The sequence below is a fragment of the Ambystoma mexicanum genome, chromosome 7q (assembly GCF_040938575.1).
Source record: "Ambystoma mexicanum isolate Mex_15411 chromosome 7q, UKY_AmexF1_1, whole genome shotgun sequence".
Lineage (NCBI taxonomy): Eukaryota > Metazoa > Chordata > Amphibia > Caudata > Ambystomatidae > Ambystoma > Ambystoma mexicanum.
In genome coordinates this window covers 123,952,734-123,971,838 of record NC_090941.1, presented here as the reverse complement: position 1 = coordinate 123,971,838, position 19,105 = coordinate 123,952,734, and positions in this window count along the sequence as shown.

Genomic DNA, 19,105 nt, shown 5'->3' with positions numbered 1-19,105 from the left:
GCTGGTTACAAAATTAACTGGTCCAAATCTGAGGTTATGCCTTTGTCACATTTATGTGATAAGGCTTTTGTAATGGGTTGGGGATTTCAATGGTGCGAGAAAAGAATGAAGCACTTGGGCATATGGATAATGCCTTTAATTGGAAATATGGTGGAAGAGAATATGGGCGATACATGTAAAAATCTCAAATTGGCTCTATAGAGGTGGGCTTCATTGAACTTGTCCCTCTGGGGCAGAGTGAATGCTTTGAAAATGACCTCAGCGCCCAAAATCAATTACATTCTGGGCATGCTCCCTTTAAAAGTCGGCCCACATTACTGGAAAGTTATAGATGGCTTACTTCAGTTATTTATTTGGGATCAAAAACCGCCCAGACATATGTTTTGGAAACTTCAGTTTCCAATAGAGAAAGGAGGTCTTGGTGTCCCAAACTTTAGAGATTATCACCTGGCATTTTCAAGCCAGTTCATTGTGCCTTTTTTGAGAAATCCGCTGGATGATTGGGTTGTAGCTGAGGCAAGTCTTTCTGGTCTGCTTGTTCCAAGGGCGGTGCTAAAGACATCAAACTTGACTAACAGCAGAGTCCCCATGACAGAGTTTTTGAGAGATACTTGGCAAAGTCTTTGTGACATGTTAGGTGCAGTTGTTTTGAAATCACCCAATGCTTCAATATGGCTAAATCCTGCAATTAAGGACAAGGGAAGGATGTTGTTTTGGCTAGAGGGGTTTATTGGTGGTGTTAGTTGGATTGGTGATCTTTGGATGGATGGGAAATTGATTTCTGGGACAGAACTGTGTGCAAAGTGTAACACTGCTAATTTTTCCAAAGTTGACTTTAGGCGATTGAAAAGGTGTATTGGGGAGGTGGAGTGGAATGGTGATGTGAATCTAGATCTTTTTACTGCCGAAAGGGAATATGGCGAAAGCTTGGTTGCAAGCAGAGTATATAAACACATTGTAGGAAAGTATAAGGAAAAAGTCAAATAGAGGGATGAATGGAGCTTATGGTTGGGGTGTGATATCTCACCGGATATGTGGCATGATATGTGTGTAAATGTAAATCTCTGTTCACTTAGACTAAGTGAATGGTCAAGACAAGTCAAAGTCCTTAACAGAGTATACTGAGTCCTGAGAGGTTAATGAAGCATGGTATATTGGATTCAAGTGTTTGCTGGAACTGTTGGGGTGAAGTTGGCTCACTGGAGCATATGCTTTGGGATTGTGTATGTGTGCGAGGATTCTGGCATGACGTATGTGAAGTATGTATGAGAGTTTTGGACATGGATATTGCTCTTGATTTTAAGACTATGATACTAGGATGTGTTGTTTTATTGGATGAATTGTCTTCATCTCAAAAAAAGTTACTGTTCAGATGGGCATCAATCTGTAAGAAAATGATCCTACGTGGCTGGAAGTCCCAAATTGAGTCACAATGTACAGTCTGGATTGAGGAAAAGTAGTGCCTTGCAAGAATGGAAAAGGTAATATACAGAAGGCAGGGAAAACTGAAGATTTTTGAGAAAATCTGGAGAAGATTTCTAGATATGTACTAGTTCCAATATTTCATTTGTGGTTGGGGGGAGGGGTTGGAGTGGGGTTTTGGGTAATTTCTCACTTTCAAATGCTGTCTTCATTTACTTCATGGATTTGTTATCTTACAATATTGGTTATGATGTGTTTTATATTGACTGATACTGTTATACTATTTATCTTATAATAAATAATTAAAGAATTTAAAAATAGATTAATGCACTGTATAACAGTAGATTAGACATACAGCTAGACCTTTTAATTAAAAACTTAATCTGTGAACTAGCTAATGAAACAACATTTCATTTGCTCAAGGTGGAGATTGCCACATGAAATGTGCATGTGTATACTCATTCAGGAAGGAATATATTAATCAATCAATATCAGTTTATTTGACTGTAAAATGACAACCATATAACACTAAACACTAAATAAATTAATAATCCAAAAATGCATTCAATAAAACATGTAAAATCTCATTTAAAAATAAACAATTTATATATCAATAATCTAGAAATAATCTATTCAAACCAAATGGCTTTTCATAAAGTTAGAAACTAGAAAACATATATTACAGCACCATTTGTTTCATGCAGGTATGCCTAATACTGAGGGGGTATGGAGATAGGTTAATAAAGCCCATCCAGTGTGAAATGAATCCACCACTAGCATGTAACAGAGTGCTGGTTGACATTGAATGATGCCTGTTCCCTTCAAAACTAGTTTAAGTGTACTCTTGCTGATTGATTGGTAGGATGGGCAAAACATTTACGATACAGGTTATTCTCAGTCAGGGGCTGACAAACCAGGCAATATTGGATTACCCCTGGCCCACCAAAGCAGCTCTCACTGCTCTTAGGATCAAATAACAGAGGTAGATTACAAACTAGGATCTAAAGATGAACAGACAGCCAAAACCTTTTGATGGATGTTGTTTAATCTGGTCATTGTTGGTCTGGAAATCTGGGGTGTGGACGTTCAGGGGGTAATTCATAGAATCCGGCGCACAAGTGGCGCACAAAGCTGGCCCACACTGTGCGCGTGTGGCAGTCTGCGCCAGCCACGTGCGCCAAAATCCATTTCCGCGCACAGCGTATTCATGGATTTTACCATCTATAACCAGCCGTGGTGCAGAGTGGTGCAGCGAACCTGCAGCTGCGCCAGTTATGCCCCCATCCCCGCCCTGTGCGCCATGAACAGCGCACAAATCCCATACATGGCGCACAGGCCAGTGGACCAGCCTACAGCCCCGCAACCACGAAAACGTCTGTAAAACTCCCCACTCATCCCTCCGAATACACGTATCCTGCTCGCAGCAGGGTGCACGTGGAGAATCACACGCGATAGGCCTTGTGCGAGCGGGTTACGTGTATTCTGAGTGGTACGTGTGGAGAATCACACGCGATAGGCCCTGTGCGAGCGGGGTACGTGTACTTCGGGGGTGCGCGTGGAGAATCACACGCGACAGGCCTTGTGCAAGCGGGTACGTGTATTTCAGGGATGTGCGTGGAGAATCACACGTGATAGGCCCTGTGCGAGTGGGTACGTGTATTTCGGGGATGCGCGTGGAGAATCACACGCGACAGGCCTTGTGCAAGCAGGTACGTGTATTTCGGGGGTGCACATGGAGAATCACACGCGATAGGCCCTGTGCGAGAGGGGTACGTATATTTTGGGGGTGCGCATGGAGAATCACACGCGGTAGGCCTTGTGCGAGTGGGGTACATGTATTCTGAGGGGTGCGCGGGGAGAATCACACCCGATAGGCCCTGTGTGAGCGGGGTATGTGTATTTCAGGGGTGCGCAAGGAGAATCACACGCGATAGGCCCTGTGCGAGCGGCTACCTGTATTTCAGGGGTGCGCGTGGAGAAGGCCTTGTGAGAGCTGGTACGTGTATTTCGGGGGTGCGCGTGGAGAATCACACGCGATAGGCCTCGTGCGAGCGGGTACGTGTATTTCGGCGGTGTGCAGGGAGAATGACACGCGATAGGCCTTGTGCGAGCGGGAGCGTGTATTTTGGGGGTGCGCGTGGAGAATCATACGCGATAGGCCCTGTGCGAGCCGGGTACATATATTTCGGGGGTGCGCGTGGAGAATCACATGTGGTAGGCCTTGTGCGAGTTGGGTACGTCTATTCTGAGGAGTGCGAGGGAGAATCATACGCGATAGGCCCTGTGCGAGCAGGTACGTGTATTTCGGGGGTGCGCGTGGAGAATCACAAGTGATAGGCCTTGTGCGAGCTGGTATGTGTATTTCGGGGTGCGAGTGGAGAATCAGACACGATAGGCCTCGTGCGAGCGGGTACGTGTATTTCGGGGATGCGCGGGGAGAATGACACGCGATAGGCCTCGTTCGAGCGGGTACGTGTATTTCGGGGGTGCGTGGGGAGAATCACACGCGATTTAGCTGGGTGAGCGTGGTACGTGTATTTTGGGGGTGCGCGGGGAGAATCACACGCGATTTAGCTGGGTGAGCGTGGTACGTGTATTCTGAGGGGTGCGCGGGGATTCCAGACATGAATTGGCAGTGTGGGTCCTCCCAGGTGTGCCCTGTACCCCCTCCCCAGCCCCTGCAGCCAGCCCACACCACAGGGGACAACCCTGCACCCCTGGTCATGTCCCGTAGGCAGCCCATCCATCCTGGCCATGCCTCCCAGCCAGCCCACATGTCACCATGCACCAGTGAGCACCGAGTCATGTCCCCCTGCACCCCCACCCACCCAGCATTGACGGGCACCTGCCAGCAGGCCCCGACTCATGTCCCCTTGCACCCCCACCCACCCAGCATTGACAGGCACCTGCCAGCAGGCCCCGACTCATGTCCCCCTGCACCCCCACCCACCCAGCATTGACGGGCACCTGGCAGCATGCCCCGACTCATGTCCCCCTGCACCCCCACCCACCCACCATTGACGGGCACCTGCCAGCAGGCCCGACTCATGTCCCCCTGCACCCCCACCCACCCAGCATTGACGGGCACCTGCCAGCAGGCCCGACTCATGTCCCCCTGCATCCCCACCCACCCAGCATTGACGGGCACCTGCCAGCATGCCCCGACTCATGTCCTCCTGCACCCCCACCCACCCAGCATTGACGGGCACCTGCCAGCAGGCCCCGACTCATGTCCCCCTGCACCCCCACCCACCCAGCATTGACGGGCACCTGCCAGCAGGCTCAGACACATTTCCCCCTGCAACTCCACCCACCCAGCATTGACGGGCACCTGCCAGCAGGCCCCGACTCACGTCCCCCTGCACCCCCACCCACCCAGCATTGTCGGGAACCTGCCAGCAGGCCCCGACACATGCCCCCCTGGACCCCCACCCACCCAGCATTGACGGGCACCTGCCAGCAGGCCTCGACTCATGTCCCCTGCACCCCACCCCCCAGCATTGACAGGCACCTGCCTGCAGGCCCCGACTCATGTCCCCACCCAACATGTCATAAAGATGCACATTCATGGGCCTCATGTCCACCAAAATCCCACTGCACGCTACCCCAGTCTTGAGACACAATCAAGTTTCCCATCCACCCCACACTGAAAAGCCTATTTCTTGTCACAAACCAAAAGTCAACTATGCACATCAACACATGTACGTCTCACACACACACACACTGGGTGCCAGTGATTGTGTGAACCCACATTGTGACATGCAATAAACCAATGAGCGAATACCACACATGGAAGTAATAAATCAAAATTAATTGTGCACAAAATGAAGCGAATGGAAACAAAGCATGAAAATAATTTTAAACAAGAAAAAAATGCATGTCCAAAAATGAAAAAAAAAATGAAGTCACAATCCAAAGTAATCCAAAATAAAGTTAGTCCAAACTCCTTGTCCACCAAAGCAAATCCAAAGGAAACCTAAATTTAAAAATCCATTGATCCATGGTGATGTAAAATAATATTTTCTCAGAAATCCATAGTCCAACTATGTACAAAGATTGAAACCAGGGTCCATGAGCCCAACAAATTAAATGAAACCTATAAAAAAAAACGACCTAATTAAGAACTATATATAAAAACGTGGGGCATTGTCCAAGCGTCCCAAAAGAAAAAAAAAGAGAAAGGAAACCTAACACTAACTATATAGAATGGTGGCGGGCAAGTCCCACGGCTCACTCTGTGATGTTGTGGGCCAGGGCATCATCAAACTCCATGTCAATCTCCTGGAGGCGGGCCTGTGCCCTCGCCCCGAGTTCTTGCAGGGATGCAGTCATGGCCTGTTCCAACTCCCTGCGAGTTGCCTCGAGGCACTCAGCCCGCCTCAACGCCCGGTGCATGGAGAACTCCGCCCTGACCATGGTGAGCCATGCCACTTCGGCCCGCCGCCGCTCCACACCTATCCGCTGGCCCAACCGCAGCCACACAGAAGACACTCCCATTCCAGGGTCCTCCTGCCCTCTGGCCGATGCCTGCCCCTCTGATGTTGATGGCCCAGAGCCATCATCGCTCCCACCTAGAGCCTGCTGCTGCTGCTGTCCATGTGCCCTCTTCGATTATGCCTGCACATCCTCCATCTGCTGGTCTCCAGTTGTTGGTGTGTCCACACCTGCTGAACTGCCGACTCCCGACTGTGGCAGGGATGGAATCTCCACCAAGCTGGCTGTGTTGGTCAGGCCAGGTCCACAGGGGGCCCTGGTAGAATCTGGGCCAGAAGACAGCAGGGAGAACGACTGACGCATAGTCTCCACAGAGGAGGAGAGGTCCGCCAGAGTGCGCGACACATGTAGGAACCCACTGACCATGGCCCCTCCCAACTGTGGCACGTTGCCACGCAGCTCTTCGGGATGGCGTGCGTGGACCCCCCAGGAAACACACACGTCATCATAAATGACACACGTGCGCAACGCGACACCAATCAGGACGGAGCCAATTCGGTCATGGGACTCCTCGTCCGCAGGTAGTGGAGAGCCAGATGATGTGGGCCTCCCCCCTACCTGCGGACGGGCCTGGGACGGGGCATCCCTGCTGGTGCATGGTGGTGCAGTCACAGGGTCAGGGACAGCGACATGCACAGGTCCCTCCGCAGCGACCTGTGCTGCCTCCTGACCCTGGACTGCACCACTTGCACCAGTGGTACTACCCCCACCAGGCCCCATGTGCGGTTCAGTAGCGGGCTCCTCCTCCTCTGTGGAGACCACCAACCTGGATGTCTCAGCACCGTCTTCCGCCATTGCAAGCCCTTGTGGGGCTCGCCCGGCCCTTCCGCTACAGCCGTAGTGGCAGACGCGGCAACAGTCCCCTCGCTCCCATATGATGGCAATTCCTGGGAGGGTGGCTGGGCCTTGCGTCGCCGCCTGGTGGAGGCATCCCCACCGCTTAGCTCCATAGCACTGTCTCCACCCTCTTCTTCACTCGACACTGCATAGAGGGAGACAGAGAACACAAGCATCAGGGTACTGTACAATAGTCCCCTAGACAGGAAGCAATAACACATGAGAGGCACTGTCAAACGTCACTTACATCCTGTCCCTCCACAACACATGGGTCAATGCAGGCAACACACATGCAGAAACAGGCACGGCACATGCAATCAACATCAGCATCCATGTACAAGGGCCTCTATTGACATAAATGTTGCCTTAAAACTCACATGCATCGTGGCTCATACTGATCCCATGCACACACATCACCGGAGGGTCATGCATCATGGCTCGTACACCACAGACACAGTGGATATAAGGGTGACTAGACTGCATAAGTGAATCTACACATCGTCACGGACATGTGTCATGCATCCATGGCATTTCAAAGTCACACACACGCTTCTCAGACACACAGACATGTACACCATACATGTACCTGAGTGCAGCACCCATCTCTCACCCCCCATCCATGTCCAAGAACAGGGACAGGAATGCATTCATGTGTGCTTTCTGCATGCTGCTCCCCATGTTGCATTGGAACACATGCACCATCCATGTGGTTCACGCATTACTGGTCTCACATGCATTACCATGATGTCCCTGCACACACACATCCATACATGGCCTATGTTACACATACAGGCAAGTAGCTGACTACCAGCACACTGCAACATACCCTGTTCCACACAGCAATGCATGTCCACTTACCGCTCAACTCCAGATGGGTCTCCCTCCGAAGGTCTTGGCGTGGAGCTCTGGGCTTATGCGTTCCAGGAACCTCATCTGGATGTTGGTCAGGCTGACCCGGCACCCCTCTGCATCCTCTGCCTTCATGAGGCGCTGGGCCTTCTTGAAGGTCCTGGACCTGAAGTCCTCCCAGCGCTTCCGGACGTGCTTGATGTCGCGGGTTGCCACCCCCTCTGCGTTGATGGCAACCACTACGTCCTCCCAGATCCTGTCCCATCCTTACTTGTCGGCGCGCGATGGTGTGAAGAGGGCATCATAATGCCCCAGAACTTGCTCCACCAGGACACCAACTTCCTTCTCACTGAAGCTGATGGCCCTCTGCCTCTCTGGCTGGGGGCCACCAGTGGTCACGGATGGTGTTTGGCCCGACATGACGACCCCCGAGGCAGGTGGGCAACTGGGTCCTGGGGCTGGGCTGTGGAGCGATGGTATCCTAGTCGGGAGTCTTCTGTTCCAGCAGGAGTGGACACAGCAACTGGACCCCTGCAGATGGCTGACGTGCAGGCACCAAATAGCAGGGCACGTGGGCAGCAGGCAGGCAGCAGCAGATGGCAGGATGGAGCATGCTCGGGGCTCTTGCGGGCAGGAAAATGTCCTTTTGGGCAGGAGCATGGTCTTCTGTGTGTTGTCGCGTGGCCAGCTTGATGCGGAGTGATTTGGCATGTGAAAAAAGTGCACGTCAGTGTGTAATTCGAGGAAAGGCCCCTAGCGCGTAAGCGCATCTGTGACGTAACGCACGCGGGCATTTCCCTCAACATGGGTGCATAGTGGATCAGCACGTGAAAAAACCATACGTCCGTGTGTGAATGCGTGTAATTCGAGGAAAGGGCCAAAGCGCGTAAGTGACGTGAAGCGTGCGGGTGTTTCCCTCAGCACGGGTTAAAGGTGAGCGGGGCCAGCAGTTCGCTGTACGTGCCTTTCGTGGAGACCGATGTGTGTGTTGCTACTTTGTGTTGGTTCACGCGCCATCACAACTTCACAGCGGATCAAGGACGTATCTCTTCTTTTGGCAGGGGTATTGGCTATGTGTGTTTTTCATCATCACGCTAGTCTGACGGTGAGTCGCGCGTGCTATTTTTCCCACTGCGGGTGCCCCTGTGTATCGCGTACCCGTTTTTGAGGTCATAGTAGCCTGCGTGTCCCATGCATACGTGTTTTTCGTGTTCCTGGGTGCCACTGCGTACTGCGGGAGGTTAATTCTACGCACATAGGCTGCAGGGGTTGCGTGCACGGTTTTACTGCAGTTTTGGGGTGCCTGAGCGTTGCGTGACCCGTCACTTAATCACCAGGGTCGCATACAGCCTTGCAGGTGCAGGGGTGCTGTTAACATCTTGCATCCCACCGCCTTAACCCCAATTGCTCTGGACAATTGTCGTGTACACCTCCCATTGACACTTCTCCATCTGTGCTGGCACTACTCCATCTGTGCCATGGTTGGGAGGCCACCAAAGGTGAGGGGCGCCTCAGCTGGGCATACTCCTCATGGTGGGTGTGGTCAGGGACATGGCCGGGGTGACCAGGGAGTAGCGGGACTCCAGGGTGTCCAGGGTGGCCTCAGAGGGGGAAGAGGCAGGGGTGCGCCACTTCGACACGATGTTGTACCATGTGTTGGTTCAGTCATGTCACCACCCCCTGTGGTTCCGGGAGATGCAGCTTCTACATCTGGCACTGGCGCCCATGTGACCCGACCGTCCATTTCATCGACTGCCACGGGCCCAAGGGTAGTGATAGCTGCAGGTGCAGCTGTGGACACCACAACCCAGGCTCAGGGTCTGCCAGCGCAGGCTGCGTTGGCACTTGAAGAGTCCATGGAAGATTTCCAACAGGGCAGGAGGAACACCGTAGGTGCACGCATGACTACCCTGACTGAGACAAGTGTCCCTGGGGCAGTAATGTCATCTGCTGCCCCGACCAGCCGGGTGTTGGCAAGTGCAGGGACAGATGCAGCCAACAACACCCCGGTTGTGAGTTTACCAACCAGGACAGTCGCGGTCAAAGACCCTGCCACAGCGGATGTTGCTGCGCAGGGTCCATTCCAGGGCACCCAGCAGCCACTGACGCAAGTCAGGCCTTTGTTCGTCCTTCCACCTGCCACTCCCTTGGATCAATCCTCCGCTGCCACTGGCCATACTGATCAGGGCGGCATTTGCCAGCCAGGGTCCGCGCCACTATCCAAGAGGAGGAAGGTTGCACCTGCAGCACAGGCTGGGACCCCACACACAGCCACGACCTCCTGCACATCGAAAAAAAAAAAGCCTTTCTGTGCGCAGGAACTGGACTTCCTCGTGGACTACATGCGGGACCACAACTGTGACATGCTAGTGGGGCCTAATTGTCAAACTACGGCTGCCCATCATGATACCCACTGGAAGCAAGTTGCGGAACATGTGAGTGCATTCAGTCATTAGGTGCGCACGGCACAAGAATGCAAAAAGCGTTGGAATGACCTAAAACGCAGCACTAAGGCTAAGCGTGCCTCAAATTACAACATGACTCTGGTAACTAGCAGTGGGCCGGCACCTGAGGAGGAAGACCTCACTCTGCACGAGTCGCTTGTTGCGGAGTTCATACCACCTGAATCGGTCGAAGGAGGGGAGAGATGCCGGACTTTGATGCCCAGTCCAGTGAGTGTTGCTGCGTGTTTGTCGAGGACATGTGTGTTTTACTTGTGTGATGTGTTGTGCATGACTGCCACTATATGTCATGTGTACATGGTTCAGATGTGCAAGTAATGCAATGCTTCACTGATGCATGGCTGCTCTGCAGAATGGTGGACATGTGGAGCAGACGGGGACTGTCCGCATCACCACACTTGCACCCTACTCACATGCTGGTCACCTGGATGCCCCTCTGGTCCATGTTCCAGCTCACTGGCCCTTCTGCATGTAGCCTGGGGTGTCCTTCCTCTCAGCACTGGGACTATGTCATTGCATGACTGACGTGCATGTGTCCTCTTCCTGCATGTGGGTACTTCACGTAGGCATGTTCCCTTGCCCCTCCTCCCCCCCGCACCCGAATATCGCCTTTCCACTGGTCTGCATCATTTTGCCGTAATGCAATGGCCTGTTCACGCGTCCTGTGTACATGCTAACTTCCACCAGCCAACCTGCCAGACACACGCAGTGGGGTACATCCTTTGTACTTGATGCAGGGGCTCTCACTTGGACTGTGCAGATTTCAGATGCTCCGCAGGGAAATGAGTGCCCATTCATGCTCCATGTGCATTCCATGCATGCCCCTATGTGTCCTTGACTGGATGATCAATGTAGTACGTGTCCAGGTTGATCTACATTTCATGGCATTTCATCAGCCTTCCCATGGCCACTGTGGCTCAGTCCTGCGTCCCACACGTTTAGGGTGTGACAGTCTATGTGGGTCACAGGCCTCAGCCTATTTCAGGCCCACTGACTCTGTCCAACTGGTGTAGTGTCTTCTGCACACGTGGGTGTACTACTGAGGGCTCATCATGTGGCCTGCTTACTGTCCCATCATCATCTGCTGTGTTGTCAGTTGACCAGTTATTGGCTGGTTACTGAACAAAGAATAGCATTTACCCTCACCTCTAAGACCTTCACCTCCCTAAGGCCGCCACCTTGCCTAAATTTTATGTAACTGCTGCCTATACCTTGTAATCTATGTAAATTGCTGTACCATGTAAATGTTTATCTCATGCCTGTAACCGCTTCCTTAAGCGCCCTTCTACCTACGGGTCTGGAGCGCTATACAAATTAATAAAACAAACAAACAAACAAACTCAGATGATGCAATTGATGCTAGTCAACACTGTCTGCCGATACACAGGTCTCTGGTCATCCTTTTGATACCATGCAAGGCATCCCTGCATTTCCACTTAGGGGGAGGGGTGCTTTGCATGTAGCCATGCAACCCATTGCATGCACATTGCATGTGACGCCTGAACTTGACCTTGCACTGCCTTCATGTTTTCTGATACACATCATATAGTACTTGTTCATGTAGATAGTGAGTAATATACAAATGTTCTGCACTGCATCGAGCCACTTCTGATTGGCATAACACACTTCTACATGCCTAAGCACAGTAGCAATGTGAAGTTGACTCAGCATGGATGGCAGGTTCTCTTTTGTGTGTGACATGTCTGCTTCATGTGTTGTCTGTCTGTGTGATGTCTATGTGTGTATTGTGTTCTTCTAACATGTGTATTGATCTTATTTTTTTCTCTACTTTTCAGATGATAACGCAATGGAGCCGGAGGATGGTGTTGTCATGCCAGGCACAGGGTTGTTAACACTACAGCAACCCGGCACAAGTGGGGGTCGTGGGGTGGTAGACCATGAAAACCCACATGTGCTACAGTCCATCTTGTCTTTGGCTGGCAATGAGTCCAGCCCAGATGACCACTCCGACGTTCATGTCGAGTTGGATGTGCATCAGGTACATACGTCAGAGCTGAGTGATTCTGATGTGGACACTCCTCTGTCCGCGACTCCTGCACTGAGGGGTCAGACAGTGGTGGGACCTCTGCCTGTGGTGGATCGGGACGCACGGTCTCCCTCCACACCAGTCGTTGATGGGCCTGGGGCATCACGTCAATGGGGGCATGTAATCGTGCAGCCGCGAGCAGTGCCAACCCAACGAGGACGGCCGGTCCTTGGGTCCCGCAGGTGTCAATCCCAGCAGCGCGGTGGCCGCGCGCCACCGAGGTATACTGAGTGGGAGCAAGACATGACTGCCAATTCAGAACGCCAGGGGGCAGCAATGGAAAACATCGCTGCGAGCATGGAGCGTGTGGCCCAATCCATGCTCCCCCCTGCCAGGCAGATGCTTCTCCAGTAGCGGGCGGCACAGTCCACGGCCTGCTTTCTCAGGCTGGGCATGGCGGGCTCAGACAGAGCACGCCGGGCTGAAATGTTGTCTTTGCGTCAAGCAATTGCTGTATGTCTCTGACATGGTCCAGTCACAAACAGCATGAAGAGACACACACAGGTGACTTTCCTGCTTTAATTTTGTGTTTTGTGCGCTTTCTCCAGGAGAATGAGCCTCCAGACCACCTTTGACGGCAGACATGGGCCAGTGTACGTCTGGCAGCTGGCCACATTCGGTGGTGCAGACATGCGCATGTTGGCGCTAGCAGTGCCACAGAGCTTGTGCTCATACATCCAACAGAAGCAGACATGTTTTCAGGAACTCCATGCAAGATGAGCAGCACAAGGGGCACACACCACATCCAACCTTCCACCAGGCCTATTGCACATCCATGCTAACTAGCACCACTGAAGGTGAGCTTGGACAGTTATTGGTGTTGAAGCACACAGTACAGCTAAAATGAGTTGGACACATGGCAAGTTGCTTTCCAAGTTGTCAGGGGCACATGCAGGGGCGGTCGGACACATCCTCCAGTCCAGTATGCTCCATTGAAGCAGATGTATAAGCCCATTAGCATTCAAAGCATGGAAAAATTGAGTTGCGAACAGGGACACCCAGCGAGGGACAGACTGGTGTACAGTGCATATCATTTGCATGTCCATATTGACACATGCACTACCTCTTTTATTTGGGGGATGCCAGAACACTACTTGTACTGAAGTCGTACCTCGCTATATGCGTGTAGCTGCTTACCCAGGGACCATTGCATGATGTGTGAATCTTGACACATTGCTCTTCCATTTGCCATGTGCGGCTGACTTACTGCATTGACAGTGTATGAACCATCACGGGGGGAGTCTTAAGTATGGGTACGAAGCAGCAGACAAGAGTGTTTGTTTGTGGAGGAGTTACTTGCTTTGGGGTATGTATGGTGGTGTGTGTGTGTGTTGTGGACACACACAGATTACTAACTCGTACTATCTTTGCAGCATTGAACTGCTCATGTTACCGGACCTGAGAGTGGGCAGGCAGGAGGCCAGCACTCACCCCAGAGATAAGTCTCTCTTTGAATTCCATTTGAGTCATTTGGTACAATGTGCATGATGTACATGGTTTTTCTGATTGAGTATGTGTTATTGTGAATAGTATATTTTTGTCTTTTCTCTACTTTCCCTTGACAATCCAACTCCCCTCTCCTGCACCTCTTTACGGTTATCCAGAATACCAATGCCTGTCCAGTCAACATATCCCTGACCCTCCTTCCCCACTGTGGTCTCAGAGGCCTGTATACGTTTGACCTTGAAGGCACCCAGACCACGGAGGGGGTGGTTGGTTCGTGCCACTCCTGCATGTGGACACCGGAGCAGTGACACTACCCATCAGTTGGTGCGGCCTCATTGTATATTATGTAGCAAACACGGTACACATCCTGTTGTAGCATTGTGTAAGTGTGCTAACTTGGTTGTTCCATCATTGTGCTTGTACATGTGCTTTGAAATGTACTGCTACTTCAAGTCATCTACTGGAGACTCTTCAAGTATTTTTTGCTGCCTAAAGGCTTTTTGGCTGGCTTGTGTGTTTGGATCCTTTGAATTCTCTTCGATTTGGTATTTTTGCCAGTCAGGGTGGCCTCTGAGGGTGCTGGACACTCTTTACACGCACGGTGGTAGATGGAGACAAAGAGGTAGGGTGATCCTGTGGCCAGGTAGACTTCAAGGAAGAAGGCTACAAACCCCAGACACGGTTGTTCAGTAGGTCATGGTGATATGTGAATGAGGGAGGGTGTTTGGTTGTTGGACAGTTGTTGTTGCCTGCAGTGTGATGAGCACCCTGACATTGTTATTGTGGTGTCCTATGCACATGATGTGTCTGCTGGTGAATGCCTGTTCCTATCTTGTGTTAACCTTTCAGGTGTGAGGGGATTGGTGTGTTTTGCCATGCTGGGGTGTGCACATGGGAAATGTTCACATGTGATGTGCAGAGGGCACTGATGGTCACTTGATTGGACATGCATGTATTGAGTGCATGTGCCTACTGACACACACAGTCTCACTATGCTCCGGCACATGTACATCCACCCTTCCATGTCCAAATGTGCACACAGTTTGCCTTCTGGGGACCACTGTGTCCCTGCAGCACATGATCTATGACCATTTGTGGATCGTGTACATGTGTCAATTGTTTATTTATTTGGTTATTTTGTCCTTTTCATGTGATGCTCAAGGTGTGTCTCTGTCACAATGGCTGGTCACTATGCTGTGTGCTGAGCAGTGTGTTGGAGGAGATGCACACAGCACACGTATTCAGGAGTAGGGATTTTGCCTTGGCCAATTTGCATGTGAACAGGCTTTGATTGATATGTTCATGCTACCATTGTTGGAATGCATTTGGGTATGACTTGTTTTGTGTGGGAGGTTGTTGGTCAGTCATTTCATCAGATTCCATGACAGGCATCATTGCGTGAAGGCAATTTCCATTTATCACATGTCACTTTGTGTATTATTGGTAATGTGTTGGCCTTTTCCTATTGCTTGCCATGGGATGGTGTGTCAAACAAGGATGATGTGGTTAGGAGGGTTTGGATGACATACCAGGGATTGTGATGGCCTGTTTTGCAGGGGTGTGTGATGCACACCTTGCACGTGTTCCTTTTGGTCACACACGATTGTTCGTGTTTTAGTAGCTAGGGATGCACACAATGTATCACTTCCATGGCAACATTCTCAGGGTGGTAAGGTTGTGACAGTAGACTGTCTCTTTGTCATCATTGATTGTCACCTGGTATGTGCCAGGGGTGGGAGTTTAGGTGAAAAATGTAGCCACAAGCTGGGTCTGGGCTGCCTCGCCACGTACCCTATCCCCTCCCATGGGCAGCCCCTGTGTCTGTGGTTGGGGATATGGGGGCACCACCATGTCCACTGGTACGCCCTGCCGTGTTGCAACATTGTGCAGGACACATGCTGCCACAATGATCCTGCACACTACTGGGGGTGCATAGAGTAGCTGCCCGCCAGAGCTGTCAAGGGAGCGGAAGCGTGACTTTAGCACTCTGAATGTGCTCCCCACTATGCCCCTGGTTGCAATATGGGCAGCGTTGTATTTTACCTGGGATGGTGTGGTGGGGTTCCGGATTGGCGTCAACATGTGGTTGCTCAGAGGGTAGGCACTGTCCCCTGGAGAGTTGATAATGGTTGTGATTATTGGGGTTTGTGTATTTGTCTGTGTGTGACAGGCATGCATGTGCACAGGCATTTGTACTCACCTAGGAGCCATGTGTCGCAATGTTTCACCATGTGTTGCCATGCTGCCCAGCTTCCAGGGCCCGGCTCAGGGCGGACATTCTGTATATGAAACTGTCATGGGTGGAGCCTGGGTAGTTTGCATAGACAGAGGTGATGATTCCCTTTGCATTGCATACGACCTGCACGTTGATGGAATGCCAGTACTTGCGGTTTCAATAGATGTGCTCAGTGGCCCTAGGTGGATGTAGGGCCACATGGGTGCATCTATGGCACCGAGCACTTTGGGGAAGTGTGCCACCCTGAAAAAGTCCTGGACTACGGCCTGCCTTTCTGCTGGTGTTCTGGGCATGTATATGTGCCTGCGGACTGAGGGGTGCGCAGTCATGATTGCCAACACCTGGTGTAGGCAGCGTGACTGTGTAGCCTGTGATACCCCCCCTACTATGGCAGTAGTCCGCTCAAATGACCCAGTGGCCAAAAAATGCAGGACATTGAGCACATTCTCCAAGGGGCTCAATGCTTGGGAGCAGAGGGTGGGTGATGTAAGGTCATCTTCCCACTCCCTGACCAGGTCTAGGATGATACGTGGTGAAAACCAATACCTGCCATAGACCTGGTCGTCAGGCATCCCAAAAAGTCTAGTTCGGGGGGAAAAAATGCGGGCCCTGGCTATTCTCCTCCTCCTGCGGTGTCCCACGATCAGTTCTGCGACAAATGGGGCATTCATTGTAGCTGTATATGCGTGTTTGTTGTTTGCGCGCACTTTTATACTGTGCGCAGGGACGCTTACGCCTGCCTTTCTGTGGCGGACGTGTTGACGCCTATGCGCTTCTTTTAGCGTGTGCTTGTTTCCCGTATTCGAATCCATGAATACGAGTTGTTCGCGTGCGTGTGGGCGTTCCGTGTATTTCCCTGCAGTACTTCCCCAGTTACGCCTTCTTTTTCACGCGTTGTTCCCTATTCTGCGTGTTATGCCCCGTGACCCGACCCCTTTTTGTTGTGTGCGCCGACATTGTGCGCTTTCCTGAGCGCATCGCGCACAGTGTTCGGGTTGTTGCAATGATGTGTGCACCCATGTGTGCCACGTACGGATTTGGCGCACAACCAGTGGAAAAAATGCGCAGGCCCTTCCTTGAATCGCACGCATGCGCGTGTGCTTGCTTTTCCACGCTTGCGCCACCTTGTGCTAGCTTGCGCTGAGATTTTCGGCGCATGTTTGTTCCATGAACCGGCCCCTCAATCTACTTAGCTTCCAAAGAAAAGAGTAATTTCAATCTGCTCTTATCCAAGGTACAACCAGAGACATTCCTTGTGTTAAATGCAAGCACTTTAGGACGAGTAGATTTCCTAATATTAATTAGTGGGTTAGTGTTTTGGAACTGTAAGGCCTCTTGTAACCAGTTTAGTCCTGTTTTTGTGGTGAGATAGCTGTCCTTCAAGTGGTCACGCCATAGTAAGTAGCCCTGCAAACAATTTGCTGAGAGAATAATATACTTTTGATTAGATGGTTTGGCTAAGTCATTTGCTTCACTCTGTGATTGCACACTGTGTTTAAAATAACTTTACAGTTTCATAAAATTATTTTTCTCAATGAATACCAGGTTTATAAAGTGTTTGTATGCGTTAACCTTTAAAAAAAATATCACCACCAAGGAACATTAAGGTAGTAAGGGTGAAATAATAAAGAGTCGATTACGAAGTGTGTCAAAGTCTCTTTGCTGTTGTTTCAAATTTAGAACCAATGCAACAAAAGTTCTAGAGAGAGTTCACCAGTAAGAAAACCCAGGTTAAATTTGGAATGTGTAGTAAGATTAGAGAATGAACCTGGAATATCTAAATGTCTTTTCACCACATAGTTTTCAATCATCTGCAAAGGGCTAAAGCTCAGATGTTCAATATAGTCAGTCCATATCTAGCAATCACCAGGGATATTGTCCTATAGATCTCAAGAACTATTCAAACTGAATGCACCTCACAAGATTTCATAAAATGAAAAATGTCCCCTATTAATTTATGCATTTTAACTAATTGTTCAACAATATGTCCTTACTACCAAACTTTGAACTGAACCACACTTCTATGTAGTGAAACTCTATCACCCATCAAGTGGTATTGTCATTAGATTAAAATGCAAGGGCTCTTGATATTTCTTTAAACTGTATGACAAATTATTAGAGCCAATATTTCCACATGAACCTTTAAATCAAGCAAGTTCATGAAGGTCGGATATATAGAGTTATATGTTGTTGAAGGGAACAAGGAGTCTGTGCCAACACTGAATCATCTGCATATACTAGTCAAGGAAACAATCAATTACACATTTTTGTGATTTCACCCCAGAACGTAGAATGACACTAGGAAGACCATTAATATATAATGAAAAACTAAGCCGACTCCCAAGGTAATTGGAAAGTCTGCAGTACATTGCCGATTTGAGATGCACACAACAGAAGCTCATGCTCCCTGATGGATCTGAATCACTGTATCCAAGGAGGGAGCCACAATTTAGCCTTGTACTTAGATCCATCAACGCTAAATAAATGGGCACTCATTTGATATACACTGAGTTGGCAATATATAGATATAAATTGAGGGTCTGCTCATTAGTAGCAAGACGTTGTCAAAAGCCCAGCTGATGTCAGTTAGAATGTGATTCTCACATAATCAAAGTTCTAATTTTGCAGTATTACTCACCCAAGAATTTTAAAATGTGATTCCAGGAGCGTGATCATCCTGTATGTGGATGGAATGTCTCTCCTCCTCTTTTTAAAAATTCCATAGATTATCGCTTTTTTCAAAAAATCTGAAAAGCTCAGTTCCTTTATCACGGTGTTATAACATACAGACAAGAGAAGGGACCAAATAGATGGTGAATGTCTAAATATGTCCGCTGGAATACCATTCCGGTTCAAGGCAGCAACCAAGAGCCTGCCTATTTATGGGCTCAACAACCTCCTCAATTAAGATGTAACATTCACCATGTTCAATCCAGCATTCTTCATTTATAAAATTATCTCGGGAGAGTGTCAAGGAGCCATTGCTTGGATCAAAATATCCTCTTGCATTGTATAGAGGAGTGATGGGATACTCAAATGTGGTCCTCACTGCTAGTGTCTAATCAAGGGGAACCACAATGATAGATTGGGCCAGAATAGACCAATTCACAAAATGTCCTAGAATCTCTTCCATCAGAGACCTCCTTGAGGTCTGACCATGCAAGCGTGTCTAGTGTGATTTATCATGAGGTTAACACTTTTTTGTAAGCTGACCTAGCTTCTTCAATCAGAACTCTAGGGGTATTGTGTTCTCTCAAGACCCGCTAAAGATTGCACTTCTCCGATTTGCAAGCTTGCTCAAGCCATCCTTCT